The sequence below is a fragment of the Rhinatrema bivittatum genome, chromosome 2, assembly GCF_901001135.1.
Source record: "Rhinatrema bivittatum chromosome 2, aRhiBiv1.1, whole genome shotgun sequence".
Classification (NCBI taxonomy): Eukaryota; Metazoa; Chordata; class Amphibia; order Gymnophiona; family Rhinatrematidae; genus Rhinatrema; species Rhinatrema bivittatum.
Window position 1 is genome coordinate 186,606,530 of NC_042616.1, and position 16,517 is coordinate 186,623,046.

Here is a 16,517-nt window from a genome sequence, read left to right on the forward strand (position 1 = left end):
TCCATTATTCTTTCCCTTTTGTTGATCCTTCTGGCAATGGATGTAATTAAAAACAGTATTCATCTGCAGTAGTAAATAAATATCCTACAAGAAAGAAATCCCCTGGTTCTACAGAAAACACATTAATTAGTGTCCTATGTACTCTACAGCTGTAAAAAAATCAATTTTTTTTTAGCAGAATGGAATCTTTGGCAGCTATGTAACTTAGGCTACAGCATGGCCTCCATTGTTTTTCTGTCACTTCACTTAGTCTAGTGGAACATTGATTTTTTTTTTAAAGTATGTGCCTAAACAATATCCAATATTCTTTTTAAGAAAATGTTTGCATGACTATAAAGTAATGTATTATCTAATGGACTGTTTTAATAAGCTTTGCAAACAATGTACCTCTTTCTCTAAACATTCAAATAAAAGATATTTGCATTTCACTACAAAAAGAAAACAACATCCTCTTTCCTTAAGGGAATGAGCTGAACATGTCAGTAATTTAAGCAAAGTTAAAACTGTCAGAGTATTTGCAGTTCAGAAAGACTGAGTTTGGTTTTCTATGCAGAAGTCCTCCCAAATGCAATTAAAATGAATTTCAAACAAATTTTAAATATCTCCAGAAGTAATTGATGGCAGTTAATCTTTCAGTTTTTGACTGGTTTCAAACACATTTGGTAAAGACATTTAAGTCAGATTTATGTTTCTGTCCTAAGTAGTGCAAAAAACTTGCAAATCAGCTTGCCTGCACAGTTTAGAAATGAAATATCTTTAATTCAAGAATTTAGCTTCATGGATAGCCAACAAACCTCTTATTAAGAGCTGCAAGGGGGGGAAGAACCATCAGCCCTGAGGTACGGTCCCCTCTTGTCCACACTGCCATCTGCTGTGCGAATAGCTCCTTTCCTCCTATTGATGTCATTTTGTCCAGATGTAATATAATTCCTTCTTTTCTTCACGTCTCCTTTTTTGGGGGCAATAATTTTGGAAGTAAAATTTAAGACCCACGTGCATGCACACATGTGCATGCATTTGCCAACGTGCACACTAGTGCCCAATTTTATAAACCACTCGCGTATATGCTTGTATGTATGCACATGTTATGCTATTCGCACGAACCTGCAAAACCTGCAAATATATCTAGTATACTGCCCTCCCAAACTTCTAGATAACGAAATCTCCCCCTCTTAGAATTCCTAATAACAAACATCAGCATGAAAAAGCCGACAATTATACTTGGCGACTTCAATCTTCACACAGACACCAGCCCCAGATCGCAAAAATGCCAAACCATGCTCGACATGCTATCAAGTCTAAACCTAAACCAACAAGTGAACAACCCCACACATAAAGCGGGACACACATTAGACCTGATTTTCACAAATCATTTCTTCTCAGACACATCAATAACATATAGACCAGTCCCTCCTACAATGCAAGACACAAGCAAACGTCAATGTCAACAACTTGGCAAGAAAAAATGAATCCTCATCTTTCAAATACTGACCACCCTGCCAAACCAACATTCTCCAACAAGAACTAGGAAAACAACTAGCATATCTAGATCTCTCAAACATAAACAACGCCACTCAATCCTGGTTCCAACTTACAGAAGAAACTGCAAACAATATAAACCCTGAAAAACTAAAACAGATAAGGAACAACAGAGGAAAACTCAACCCATGGTTCAACTCACAACTAAGAATAACAAAATCCAACCTAAGGAAAAAAGAAAAGGAATGGAAAAGACAAATGTCCCTTAACACTGCAAAGATATTGCACGCAGCTCGCCATTTATAAAAAAATGATTCTGAACACTAAGGGGTGGATTTTCAGAGTCCTGCCAAAACCGGGCGGATTTAGGCGAGCAGGGCCCTGCGCGCCGGTGAGCCTATTTTACATAGGCCTACCGGCGCGTGCAGAGCCCCGGGACTCGCGTAAGTCCCGGGGTTCTCCGAGGGGGGCGTGTCGGGGGCATGTTGGGGGCGGGCCCGGTCGTCACGGCGTGTCGGGGGCGTGTCGGCAGCGTTTTGGGGATGGGTACGGGGGCATGGCTATGGCCCGGGGCGGTCCGGGGGCGTGGCCACGCCCTCCGTACCCGCCCCCAGGTCGCGGCCCGGCGCGCAAGAGGCCCGCTGGCGCGCGGGGATTTACTTCTCCCTCCGGGAGGCGTAAATCCCCGGAGAAAGGTAAGGGGGGGGGGGGTGTAGACAGGGCCGGGCGGGTGGATTAGATAGAGGAAGGGAGGGGAAGATGAGGGGAGGGCGTTAGAGGATTCCCTCCAAGGCCGCTCCGATTTCGGAGCGGCCTTGGAGGGAACGGGGGTAGGCAGCGCGGCTCGGCGCGCGCCGGCTATACAGAATTCATAGCCTTGCGCGCGCCGATCCAGGATTTTAGTGGATACGCGCGGCTCCGCGCTTATCTACTAAAATCCAGCGTACTTTTGCTTGCGCCTGATGCGCCAGCAAAAGTACGCCTATTCGCATTTTTTGAAAATCTACCCCTAAGCGTGACTACTATAGTCAAAAGATCAAAAACTCCACCAATAACTCCAAATCCCTATACAACATAGTAAACAACCTCATATCTGAAAACAACAACTCCCATACAACTGAAACCAAAAATATAAGCCAAGACCTAGCCATGTTTTTCAAAAACAAAATAAGCAAAATAACCGGAGCCATCAACAAATCCTCGATCACAGAAGACCAATTATCCATCACAAATATGATACCATAGTCTAATTTCGAACCAATCTCAACCACTGAAACAGAAAAAATGATAAGAAAAATAAACCCAGCATGCCATGATCTAGACATAATACCAACACGTGAGCTAAAGGAAATAGCCCACATCATAGCCCCAACCATAGCAGCAATGATAAATAAATCTCTCGAAGAAGGTGAACTACCAAATTAAAAATTGCAACGATCAAACCAATAATAAAGAAGAAGAACCTAGATCCAGACGATCTGAACAACTACCGTCCAATCTCAAACCTACCCCTGCTTGCAAAACTGACAGAGAAAGCGGCCCTGAAACAGCTCAATGAACACCTCAAAACCAACAACATATTACATCCCACCCAACACAGTTTTAGGACAAACCGCTCCACTGAAACCCTGCTACTTAACTTATCAAACAATATTTTAAGAGGCTTTGATAGCAACTAAGCCATCTACTAATCCTACTTGACCTCTCCGCTGCATTCAACACTGTAGACCACAAAAACCTAATATCAAGATTAGCAAACATTGATCTCTCAGGCAAAACTAGACTGGTTCATGTCCTTCCTCAATAACAGATATTTCAAAGTCAACTTCAACACCAACTCATCTGAAGCCATCCCCCTTGAATCAGGAGTGACACAAGGGTCTGCTCTCTCGGCCACACTCTTTAATATTTACCTACTCCCACTCTGCCATCTCATCTCAGGTCTAGTCATAACGTACTATAGGTACGCTGATGATAGACAACTCCTCATACCAATAACTTCCACCATCGAAGATGCAATGATACTAGCAGCCTCTCACCTTGATGTAATTAGAAACATGCTAAACCACCTAAAGCTATGCCTCAACATGAACAAAACAGAATGCATTCTGATAGAAAGAAAAAACACAGGATCAAAAACCAACCATTCCATACAAATAAACAACATCTGTATCCAACTAAAGGACAACGTAAAAAAACCTCGGTATATGGATTGACAATGAACTAAACTACAAAAAACACATTGCAATGAAAACCAAAGAAGGCTTTCACAAACTTCAAATTCTTAAACACCTAAAACCGCTGCTCCACCACCAAGATTTCAGAACAGTCTTACAATCTCTCATTTTCACTAACCTCGACTACTGCAACTCCCTCCTGATTGGACTCCCAAAAACGACCTTGAGACCACTGCAGCTACTGCAGAACGCTGCAGCTAGAGTACTGTCCAGCAAAAAAAAATCAGACCACATCACCCCTGTACTCAACAGTCTACACTGGCTACCGGTAGAAAAAAGAATTGAATTCAAAATCCTGACAATCTTACACAATGCAATATACAAAGCAGATAACACAGCCCCCAATAACGTCATACAGATACACAGATCACAACTCATGACAAGAATCACAAGTAAAATACATCTAGTCATACCATCACTTCCTCTAGCTAAGCTATCCAACACTAGAAACAGAGCCATTTCTATTGCAGGACCGAAATTATGGAACTTACTACCAGATCATCTGAGCTCATAAAAGTAACATCAAAACATTTAAAAAAGAGCTCAAAACATGGATCTTCAGTCAAACTTTCAAAGATATGGTATCTGTTAACCACACATATAATATCTATACAAGAACAATCTCAAGTCTATGACAGAGAATGTTTAAGCTTGATAGTTCACCGCCAAGAACGATACTGCATACTCACTTTACCCAGTTTGATTCCAGTTATCCCTGTTTATATCAGTCGTTGCCAAAATGTATTAGTTGTTGACCATTACCCGGTCTGATTACAGTTATACCCTGTTGGTCTCAGTTTTTGTCAGAATGTATTAAGTTGTTGTATCTGTAAACCAGAGTGTAGGCAGATAGCTAAACTCCGGTATAGAAAAACATATAAATAAATAAATAAATAAATAAATAAAAATAAATAAGAACATGTGCACCTGATTTTATAATGATACGTGCATGTGTGCATGATTACCATCTCGAACACGTAAGTGAGGGGAATTTTAGTAGGTATGTGCGGTGACGCAATAGGCCTTTTTCCCAGTTCACTCCCGGTTCACTGCATTAAAGGACAGGACTTCCTAAAACCCCTAGCTAATTTGCCTCCCTTTAACCATATTAGCACTGAGCCTTAAAACCCCACTGACTAGCCTCATTTTTTTGTTACATGACTTAGACGCCGTCCATAGCAGAAGTAAAGTTATGAGGTAGTGGACCCCAGCACATGCTTGTGCACATAACTACTTATGCGCTGACTTCATGGTGCAGTCCCAGCCTGCCCATGTGCTGCCCAGGCCATGCCCATGCCCCGACTCTTTTACAGAACACTTTTTTATGCATGTCCCAGGAGATACACATGTGGCCGTGGGCCTTGTAACATCTGCGTCGAACACGTGGGTCCGAGTCATGCATGTATCTCCTAGTTTTGGCACTTCAAGCCTTTGAAAATCGACCAGAAACTGTTCATGTTGGTGCAAGCAATATAGTAAACAGGTCAAATTTCTCTGATTATTGCCCCTGATGAAAAAAATCACCTGTAGAGATTTGCCCCTAATTTGTATTCAGATACCTTTTCTGTGGGACCTGTGTACATTATAGCCTCCATTGGCCTAATTCCACTCATGGGATTGTCTCCAAACATTGCAGGTAAATTATATGCATTGTATAATGTGCATAATTTTAACTGTATTCAGAGTGGGCAATTTTCAAATACCTTATTCACGCAAATGAAAAGCTGGTATATCCATAGAAATGTCTTTATTGCTGTCTTTGTGATGTGTAATACATTATTTCTCCCTCTCTAATTTATTTTCAAATGCAGTTGATGGTAAACACTGCCTATGCAATGAACTAATATGCATGTTAAGACCCTCTTGTGCACACTAAAATTATTGTACCATGCAAGAAGAACCTATCATGCATGTTAAAGTAGTGTGGACAGAAAGTAGTGTGAGCATGCTAAAATTAGTATGTACATCTATGTAAATAAAGGAATGCTATATGAAAATGAGTCTTTAGCATGTGCAAAGTAATTGGCATGGTATGGTTTCCTCTACAATATTTACCAAGTACTTGAAAATGACACACAATTTAATACCTATATTAGACAAGGTCAGTGCTGTGGGCTATCAAAATAATCACTTAACACTGGCAGCTAAAAGATAGATCTTTATTTAGATAAAGTAAGGGATATCCCAGGAGAGTGCAGGATTACCAGCAAGATAATTCAGAACCAGGATCAGAGAACATTGACACAATATATTAAATAGTTTACACTTCCAATTCATACACCAATGAGCTAGTTTGTTTACATAACATTTTCCTATTTGTTTGGCATTATAATTTTATCTGTTATATGTTACTGGGACCAGGATTTATGTGATTTCTTGTAAATCCCGCCCAGAAGGCAGGAATGAATTTTAAGGCTGAACTTTAACTACTTTTTGATTTTTAGTATACATTCTAGCATTTCAGAATATTCTGGCATATCAGCAACCTTGAATAGTTTTTTACAAGTCCAATCAATGTAATTTCACAGTGTCATAATGATTTTCAACTTAACTAGTCTGGTCTTAGTGAAGAATACATTTTCTAAGTACTCCTATATCAAGGGTTGGCAGCTTGCAGCTGCTGAGCCACATGCAGCTCTTTCCATCCTTCCCTGTGAGTCTCATAGAGCTCAGCACAGAACTGGTGGCCAAAGAAAAAGCACAGTAGGCTACATGGAACCAATCCGGCAGCAGCCAAAGAAGAGGCCCAGTAAGCTGCCACAAATCCCATCCCATGGTGGCTGAAGAAGAGGTCTGGCGAGACTGGTGGTGGCTGAAGAAGAGACACAGAAGAAAGGGGGAGGCTAGGAGTGAGAGCTTTTGTCAGTGTATATTGTTGTGTTCCACAGCCGTGGAAGGCCACGACCATATCCCCCTGATCCTGTGCCCGTCACTCCGGCACGGGCCCCAGAGATGGTTGCCGGGTGGTCACCGGGTGGGTTGCAATGGAGGAGCTGTCCCTGCTCCTCCCTTGCAGCGTCCAGCAGTTTTCCTCCACAGAGGAAATCCAAGATGGCCGCCACCATCTTTAGGCACAAGGCCGTGCCTCCTCATCAGATTTAAAGGGACCTGATCCCTTTAACTACCCACAGCTGTTCCTTATGAGCGAGAGCAGAGGAAGTATAAAAGGAGGCTTTCTCTGCTCATTCCTTGACTTGGCAACGTCCCACGTAGTCAGGTCTGCTTGCTTCGGTGAGTTCTTGTACTTCGGATCCTTGTTCCTGTCTCGTCTTGATGTTCTTGGTTCCTGACTTAGGATTGGCAAGCGGTGATTCCTGGTGTGTGACTTCGGACTGGCAAGTGGTCAGTGCATGGTCGTGTACCTGGACGACATTTTGATATTCTCTCTGACCGCTCACTGTCAGCACAAAGTCCAGGTATTCCAATGCCTCCGAGAACACAGATTGTATACGAAACTTGAAAAGTGCCTTTTTGAGCAGGAGTCCCTTCCCTTCCTGGGGTACATCATCTCCAGTGAGGGATTCCGTATGGACCCTCAGAAGCTTAAGGCCATTCGGGAACGGCCTCAGCCGTCCGGACTAAAGGCACTTCTATGGTTCCTGGGTTTCGCTAATTATTACCAATAATTCATACCTCATTATGCATCCATCATTGTCCCGATGACAGCCCTGACCTGGAAAGGCGCGAATCCCAAGAACTGGCCTCCGGGAGCGGAGGCCGCCTTTCATCGCCTCAAGGAGGCGTTCCTGCAACAACCGTGCCTTTGGCATCCAGATCCACAGCGGCCATTTGTCATCGAAGTGGACGCGTCCTCAGAAGGCGTAGGGGCCATTCTGAGCCAGACTTCCGAATGTCATAAGTTACACCCGTGTGCCTTCCTCTCCCGCCAATTCTCTCCAGCAGAGAGGAACTACGCCATAGGTGACAAGGAGCTCTTAGCTATAAAGGTGGCCTGGGAAGAGTGGCACCCTTGGCTAGAGGGGGCACAACACCAGTTTACGGTCTACACAGAGCATAAAAACCTAGAGTACCTGCATTGGGCACAACGACTCAACCCGCGACAGGCACGTTGGGCCCTATTCTTCACCTGATTCAATTTTATTCTCTGTTACCGACCTGCCGGGAAGAATATCAAGGCTGATGCCCTATCACATGTATTTGAGTCTACGGAGAATGCTGATGAACCGCAGTTCATCATCGAGCCATCACGCATTCTACTGTCTGCCACCACGACAATCCCTCCCTGGAAGACCGTGGTTCCACCACACTTGCGGAAGCAAGTCCTGGCGTGGGCTCTCGATTCCCTCCATCTTTAAAAATGGCGCGGGCCATCCAGTGCTCCTACCATGTGACAGGGGCCGGCCAATGGCACGGATACCCTGTCACATGGTAAGGGCAAAGGGCCATCGGCACCATTTTGATTAGTGGCAGCCAATGGCCCGGGAGTGGGAGATCGCTCCCGGGACCCCCACTGGACCACCAGGTACCTGTAAAATGTTTTTGAGGGGGTCGGGAGGGTGGGGGAAGCAAAGGGATTAGTTTTAAAGGGTCGGGGTGGGTTTAGGGGTTATTTTTGTGTGCCGTTTTTCCTGCCCTCCCCCAAAACAATAAGAGAACCCCCACGATCAATACTGTGGGGTTTTCCTATCGTTTCGGGGGAGCCCCTGATTTCTATCGATTTTGAAAATTTTGACGATATTTTTAATCGTCTGAAGCCCGATTCACATCCCTAGTGTGAATTAGCGCATGTAGGAGTGAGATCCTCTGTATGATAGCATATATGCATGTGCAAAAGAGCCTGTGGGAGTGAGAGCCTGAATGAGTGAGAGAGAGAGAACATGTGGGAATGAGAGCCTGTGTGTGTGAGAGAGGGAGTACGTGTGAGAGAGAGGAAAGGAGTGTGAGAGCATATGCATGTGTGAGAGAGGGAGGGGTATGAGTGAGAGAGAATGTATGAGATCATGTGTGTATAAGAGAGCATGTGTAAGGCCACTTGTGTGTGTGTGTGTGTGTGTGCGTGTGCTTACAAGAAAAAGAGGAGGAGTGTGTATGAGGGAGAAAGAGCCTCAATGTGAGAGAATGTGTGTGTGTGTGTGTGTGTGTGTGTATGAGGCAGAGAAAGCCAGTGTGAGTATATGTGAGAACATATGGGTGGGTGATAGAGAGTTTGTGCTGCCTTCTCTCCTGCTAGAAAGCAGAAATAGCTGAAGGGCTCAAGTCACCTATCTCTTGCCAACAACCTGATAGAAACAGTGAAGGTCCCCATTGGTTGCCCTTCTGCCAAATAGAATCAGAAGTTAAAGGGATATAGTGGCCTTCATCATGCTAGAGTGGAGGAGTAGCCCAGTGGTTAGAGCAATGAGATGAAAGTGGGGAGACCAGGGTTTAAGACCCATTGTCACTCCTTCTGTCTATGGGACAGTCACTTTACCCTCCATTGCCTCAGGTACAGATTTAAGGCCAAGTTTTAAAAGCCCGTTATACATAAAAGCCGGGTGATAATTCCAGGCTGGGCTCTTTTTAAAAACGGCCCGACACACCTGTATCTCCTGATGTATGCAGAAGTGCGGGCTCAGTAAAAGGAGTGGGCTAGGGGGTACAGCCAGCTGGTGCGTGGGGCTTACCACTGCTCAAAGGAGCAGGTAAGTTCAAAAATAAAAAAAAATAGGTTAGGTTAGGTTTAGGGGTCAGGGAGGAGAGGGGAAAAGGGAGGAAGAATAGGTAGGGGGATAGGAAAGTTTCCTTCCAATCTGTTCCTTAATTGGAGCAGACTAGGAGGGAACTGGCGTAGGCTCAATTGCGTCGCCGTGCAGTTTTTTACTAAAATCTCTCCCTTCCATGCGTAAGTCTCAACCCACCCACACATGCATGCACTGATATAAAAATCGGACGCACATGTTCGTGCAGGTATCATATTTTATAACATGCGCCGGCGACACATGCATATTATAAAAATCACTGCGTCCATGTTCTTCATCAGGAACCACACACGCATGGATGCCTGCGAATATGTTTTAAAATCTGCCTTACACATTGTAAGCTCTCTAGGGATAGGGAAATATCTACAGTACCTGAATGTAATCTGCTTTGAAGTGCCAAAAAGCAGAATATAAAAATCTAAATCTAAAAATAAGCAGAAGCTGAAAGGCCACAGTGGCCTTCCTCATGTCAAAGAAAAGCTGAAGGGCTCCAGTCACCTCCCTTCTGCCAGGTAGAAGCAGCAGCTGCTAAATGGCCACAGCCACCTTCATCCTGTGGATGGAAGCAGCAGCTGAAGAGCTGGAGCTGCCTCTTTCTCTTGCATCAGATATAATCACCTCCAGGTCCCAGCAAAGTGAAAGGACCAAGCCACCTTCACCAGCCCTATGTATTTATTTATTTATTTATTTATTTGCTTGTTTGTTTATTTATTTATTTAATATATTTTAATATACCGATACTCAAGATAAAATATCTAATCGTACCGGTTTACATCAAACATGGGATAACCAACGATATATGAGCATAAAAGCATAACAGTTACCTGAAACAGGGTGATGAACTCAGGACAACTGTAGAATGGATAACAAGCAGAGTTGAATAGTAACAAGGCGAACGATTTAGTGGGTGAACATCTAACAAACAAACAAACATTTTTTTAAATCACTTAGTAAGTGGTCAAACAAACAACAGTTTTAAGGGTAGTGCTGTCTGTGCATGGCAATGGCTCTAGGGTTGAGGCTAGAGGAAGGGGTAGAAGGGACAAGAGGGGGGGAAAGACTAAGGCTGGGAAGTGGGAATAGTGGGTAGGAATCTAGCGGGGAGGTTGCAATATAATTGGTTTGGGCGCAGGAGAGCGTTCTGAGCTTAAAATTGTAGATGGAACAGAGTATTTTAGTTAGCGGTATTTTAGTTGGAAGCTATGACATAATATTTAGGTACAATCTATGAAAGGATAATTATGTCCAATCCTAATTTGAGGAATGGTCAATTGGGGAAGGCTTCTTTGAAAAGCCAGGTTTTCAGTTTCTTTCTGGAGGCGACTGGGCATTGTTCCTGGCAAAGCTCTGGTGGTAATGAGCTCCATTGAGAGGGTCTGGCAGTGGACAAGGCGCGTTTCTGAATGGCAGGGTGAAGTGAAGCTTTGGTGGGGGGTGCGTGAAGAATCCTTTGTATGCCATTCTGATTGGTCTAGTAGATGCGTGAAGGTTGAGTGGAATTTTCAGTTGGCATTTATTTGGCATTTTGGAGTGTGGATTGAAGGTAGATGGTTTTATGGATAATGGTCAGAGTCTTAAATAATATTCTAAAGTCGATGGGGTGCCAGTGTACGTTTTTGAGTATAGGTGTTATATGGTCTCTTCTCCTTGAATTAGTTAGGATTCTAGCTGTAGCATTTTGGAGCATCTGTAATGGTTTTGTTGTGGAGGCAGGAAGGCCGAGGAGTAAAGTGTTGCAATAATCAATTTTTGAGAACAGTATGGCCTGAAGGACTGATCGGTAATCATGGAGGTGAAGGAGAGGTCTGAGCGTGTTTTAAGACATGTGGCTTGTAGAAGCATTCTTTGGTGGTGTTGTTTATGAACTTTTTGAAGTTCATGCGGGTGTCTAGAATAGCTCCGAGGACTCTCACATGGTTTACTGCTGGTGTGAAGGGGTTGTTGACTCGAGGGTTGGAGTCATTGGGAGAGATTACGAGGATCTCCGTTTTTGAAGTGTTGAGGACAAGGTTGAGACTGGAGAGGAGAAGATTGATGGAATGAAGGCAACTGTTCCAGAAATTTAAGGTTTTGGAGATAGGATCTGTGATGGGGATCAAGATCTGTACGTCGTCTGTATGAATGCTGGAGCATCTGGATGAATGCTGGAGCATCTGGATGAGTTCTGGGGGTGGTTGGGTGGATGCTGGGAGTGAATGTGGAGATAGGATGCGTGCCGGGTGTCTGTGTAGATCGGGAATAAAATTGTAAGAGAGAGGTAGAAAGCAGAAATTAGGGACTCTGTCCTGAGTCCTGGGGCCCACAAAGGGGCGCACTAAGGGGCAGGCCCCTTAGGTCGCACTCCTTCGGGTGCGTGATGCCACTGAGAATACTGCGAAATTTTAAAGAGCTCTAGGCGGTTTTAAAGAGCTCTGGGGGCGCGGTTTCACTCACCACGCGGTGCCCTCCTCAAATTGTTTCCTTGTTTCTCTTTATAGCTCCTTTGTTTTAATTTTAAGCTGGGTCCAATTTTTTTTTCTGCCCTGCCCTCTCTGCAGGCTCTTACACAGAGTGTGAGCGGGCTCCTGCCCCGAATGGGCTGCGCCGACCATGCGAGCCCCAGCGGAGAGGAGGAGGATGGATCGCAGGGACGGCAGTCGCAGTAGGGAAAGGGATGCCGCAGGGAATGCTGTGAAATTTAAAAGAGCTCTAGGCGACTTCCGATAGGCCGGGAGAGGTAATGGGGGCGCGGTTTCACTCACCACGTGGTGCCCTCCTCAGATTGTTTCCTTGTTTCTCTTTGTAGCTCCTTTGTTTTATGCAAGCAGCAGCTGCCCCTGCCAAGTTTAGGTTTTGGGATCAATTTTCTAGTCTTGATAAAAATACATTGTATTATTTTCCCATCATTTTGAACTATGTTTATTCTGTACTGTATGCTGTGGTAGGACTGTATTCATGCTGTTACTCTCTCTCAGACCTGCTTTCCATCCCCAGCAATCACTCTCTCAATTCAGTTTCGCCTTAATTAAAGGCTGCATCAGGGGCTGCAAATACATAAAATAAATATAAAATATATACAGATGTTGATCTAATTGACCATCAATACATTTGTATACATTTTAAAAACAGAAAAGAATCATATATTAAAAATGTAAGAGAATAACATGCCACATAATCTATAGGAAAAAGGGGGGCAACAGGGGGATAAAGTTAATTGTGCTAATTAAATGTATTGGTGGTCGATTAAATCAACATCTGTATTTATTTTATCTTTATTTTACGTATTTGCAGCCCCTGATGCAGCCTTTAATTAAGGCAAATCTCGGCCAGAGTTGGGCAAGAGTATTTTAATTAATGATGTGCTAATAAAGACTTTTTATTCCATGACTGGTCCCATCACCCTTCTGTTGCTATCTGCATTTTGCGACCATCCACCGCTGTTTTTTCTTTCAGACTGATAATTGTCATACAGCCATGTTATTAGATGTGAGCATTTCTTTTTAGAGCTTCCAATTAAGTTATTATGCATCCTATAAGACAAGAAAAGCAACATTAAATAAAACAAAGGAACAAATTCAATTAATGGACTTTAAATCAATTATTGTCAATATTATGCTGGGGGAAATCTCAATAACTTTCTCTTGGATTCAGCATATATACATTGTTTTAGTTGTAATTATCACCATTTCTCAGCTCAAGGACAGAGTAGAATATGCAATTGAAATTATTCTTGTTTCATCATCATTTTTTAATGTAATTGTTCCCAACAACATTTGCATTCTGGAGTGTAATATAAGCGATATTAAGAATTCAGTCTACTGCTTTACCCACTAGCTAATTCTCTACTCTTAGTTAAGGAGGAGTAGGCTAGTAGCTAAAGCAATGGATTGAAAACAAGGGAAGCCAGATTTCAAATCATGCTGCTGTTCCTTGTAACCTGCAACAATTTACTTCACGCTCCATTGCCTCAGGTACAAATTTGTACATTTACTAAGCTGAATTATGGCTACAATGCATGTTATAACTGCTTAAAAATTATGTAAAGTGGAAAGTGGAAGTTTCATATATTTTTTTGGCAGGAACCATCCAGGTTGTCCCGTCCTTTTGTTTTAATCATCAACCAACCCTCCTTCCACCGCTTTTTTTTTTTAGTAAATTGCGTGAAACACTGTGAAATTTATACTTGTTAAAGTGCACTTATAACGTGACAAAAATCTATTATTTTTTTCAATATTAAAAAACTGCCCTAAAGACTTTTCAATTTCTGTATACAGACTACTAGAACAGAAACTTAGCTGGATTAAGATGTAACATTAATGCTGCTGCTTCATCAAAACCGACTTGCGCAAGTTTTTAAATCAATCCTTCTTCAGGAGTCAATGTTCTTATAACAAAAGTTGTTCCCATTTGAATCATCAAACTTCTTCCACTTCTTCACTCCCTCAATTCCTATTTGGGCAGAAAGGCCTCTTCACCAAACATATTCAGTGGCGGTCATATTCAGAGGTTATATTCAGAGGAGGCCTTTCTGCCCGAATAGGCTCGGTGCACGCAGGGGCAGCTTGGGGCAGCTTTTCGGGGGTTACGCGCATATGTTACTCACGTAACCCTTTGAAAATATGCCCCTAAACGTTTTTATTGCACAGGCCACTACATGTTTTAGTTATCTAATCATTGACTGTTTTAGTAAAGACTGAAGTTAAAAACCTTAGAGGCGGATTTTCAGAGCCCTGCTCGCGTAAATCCGCCCAAAACCGGGCGGATTTACGCGAGCAGGGCCCTGCGCGCCGGGAAGCCTATTTTACATAGGCCTCCCGGCGCGCGCAGAGCCCCGGGACTCGCGTAAGTCCCGGGGTTCTCGGAGGGGGGCGTGTCGGGGGGTGTCGGGGCGGGCCCGGTCGTCGCGGCGTTTCGGGGGCGTGTCGGCAGCGTTTTGGGGGCGGGTACGGGGGCGTGGCTACGGCCAGGGGGCGTGGCCGCGCCCTCCGTACCCGCCCCCAGGTCGCGGCCCGGCGCGCAGGAGGCCCGCTGGCGCGCGGGGATTTACGCCTCCCTAGGGAGGCGTAAATCCCCCGACAAAGGTAAGGGGGGGGTTTAGACAGGGCCGGGCGGGTGGGTTAGGTAGGGGAAGGGAGGGTAAGGTGAGGGGAGGGCAAAGGAAAGTTCCCTCCGAGGCCGCTCCGATTTCGGAGCGGCCTCGGAGGGAACGGGGGGAGGCAGTGCGGCTCGGCGCGCGCAGGCTATACAAAATCGATAGCCTTGCGCGCGCCGATCCAGGATTTTAGTGGATACGCGCGGCTCCGCGCGTATCTACTAAAATCCAGCGTACTTTTGCTTGAGTCTGATGCGCAAGCAAAAGTAGGCTGATCGCGCTTCTTTTAAAATCTACCCCTTAAGGAATAATATTTAGACTGTGTATATCTGTGAAGTCTATGGGTACTTTTTACCCATGAGCTTTTATTATGTATGTTTGCTGTGCCTTGCACTGAAGGCAGGAAGGGTGAGTAATAAATATTATAAAATAAAATAATAAAAAATAAAATAATTTCAAAGTGAAAATTCAAACTTTCACTTTGAAAATATTCACAAGAAAATTACCCACACACATTTATATCTGTTATTTTGTGTGGGTAATTCTTCTGACTAAAAAATGCACATATGTTTGAATTTTCAAAAGTGTACATTAGGTGGCCCTTATTTTTCAACTTTTGAAATTCTTTGATCCCAACCCCTAATCTTGCTCTAATATATGACAAAGTGCTCCTTGCCAAATTTCAGCTCAATTGAACTATTTTAAGGTGACCTCCCAAAGGACTTAAAGTTTCAAATTTCACCAAAAACTTAGAATTTCTTTTTTAAAACTTTTGTATTTCATTTTCAAAGGTTGTTTGGAAAAATAATAGTCAAGCATAATCGAAAGATAATTTTATTTATAACTATTTTCTTCAAACAGTTATTTACATGAAACTAAAATTAACCAAGCTATTGAGCAAAAATTAAAACCAAAAGAAATATGCATAATTCACAAAATAACATCTAAAATGGAAATAACAATAAAAACGTAATAAGATACCAGATTTTACTGCATCATTAGGCCATTTTTGGTAGCATCTGGGTACTTGTTTTTGTGTTTACTAACAATCTGCACAATGTATTGCTTTTCTTTATCGTTCTTGGTCAGAATGTTCTGATATTCCTGCATTAGCTTCACTCCTCTCTCAGCCATGTCATTAACTACTAGGGATGTGAATCGTTTTAGGACGATTAAAATTATCGTCCGATAATTTTAATATCGTCTTAAACCGTTATGGAACACAATACAATAGAGATTCTAACGATTTATCATTATAAATCGTTAGAATCGTGAGCCGGCACACTAAAACCCCCTAAAACCCACCCCCGACCCTTTAAATTAAATCCCCCACCCTCCCGAACCCCCCCCCCCCCCAATGACTTAAATAACCTGCGGGTCCAGTGGCGGTCCGGAACGGCAGCGGTCCGGAACGGGCTCCTGCTACTGAATCTTGTTGTCTTCAGCCGGCGCCATTTTCCAAAATGGCGCCGAAAAATGGCGGCGGCCATAGACGAACACGATTGGATGGCAGGAGGTCCTTCCGGACCCCCGCTGGACTTTTGGCAAGTCTTGTGGGGGTCAGGAGGCCCCCCCCCAAGCTGGCCAAAAGTTCCTGGAGGTCCAGCGGGGGTCAGGGAGCGATTTCCCGCCGCGAATCGTTTTCGTACGGAAAATGGCGCCGGCAGGAGATCGACTGCAGGAGGTCGTTCAGCGAGGGTTCCGGCGCCTCGCTGAACGACCTCCTGCAGTCGATCTCCTGCCGGCGCCATTTTCCGTACGAAAACGATTCGCGGCGGGAAATCGCTCCCTGACCCCCACTGGACCTCCAGGAACTTTTGGCCAGCTTGGGGGGGGCCTCCTGACCCCCACAAGACTTGCCAAAAGTCCAGCGGGGATCCGGAAGGACCTCCTGCCGTCCAATCGTGTTCGTCTATGGCCGCCGCCATTTTTCGGCGCCATTTTGGAAAATGGCGCCGGCTGAAGACAACAAGATTCAGTAGCAGGAGCCCGTTCCGGACTGCTGCCGTTCCGGACCGCCGCTGGACCCGC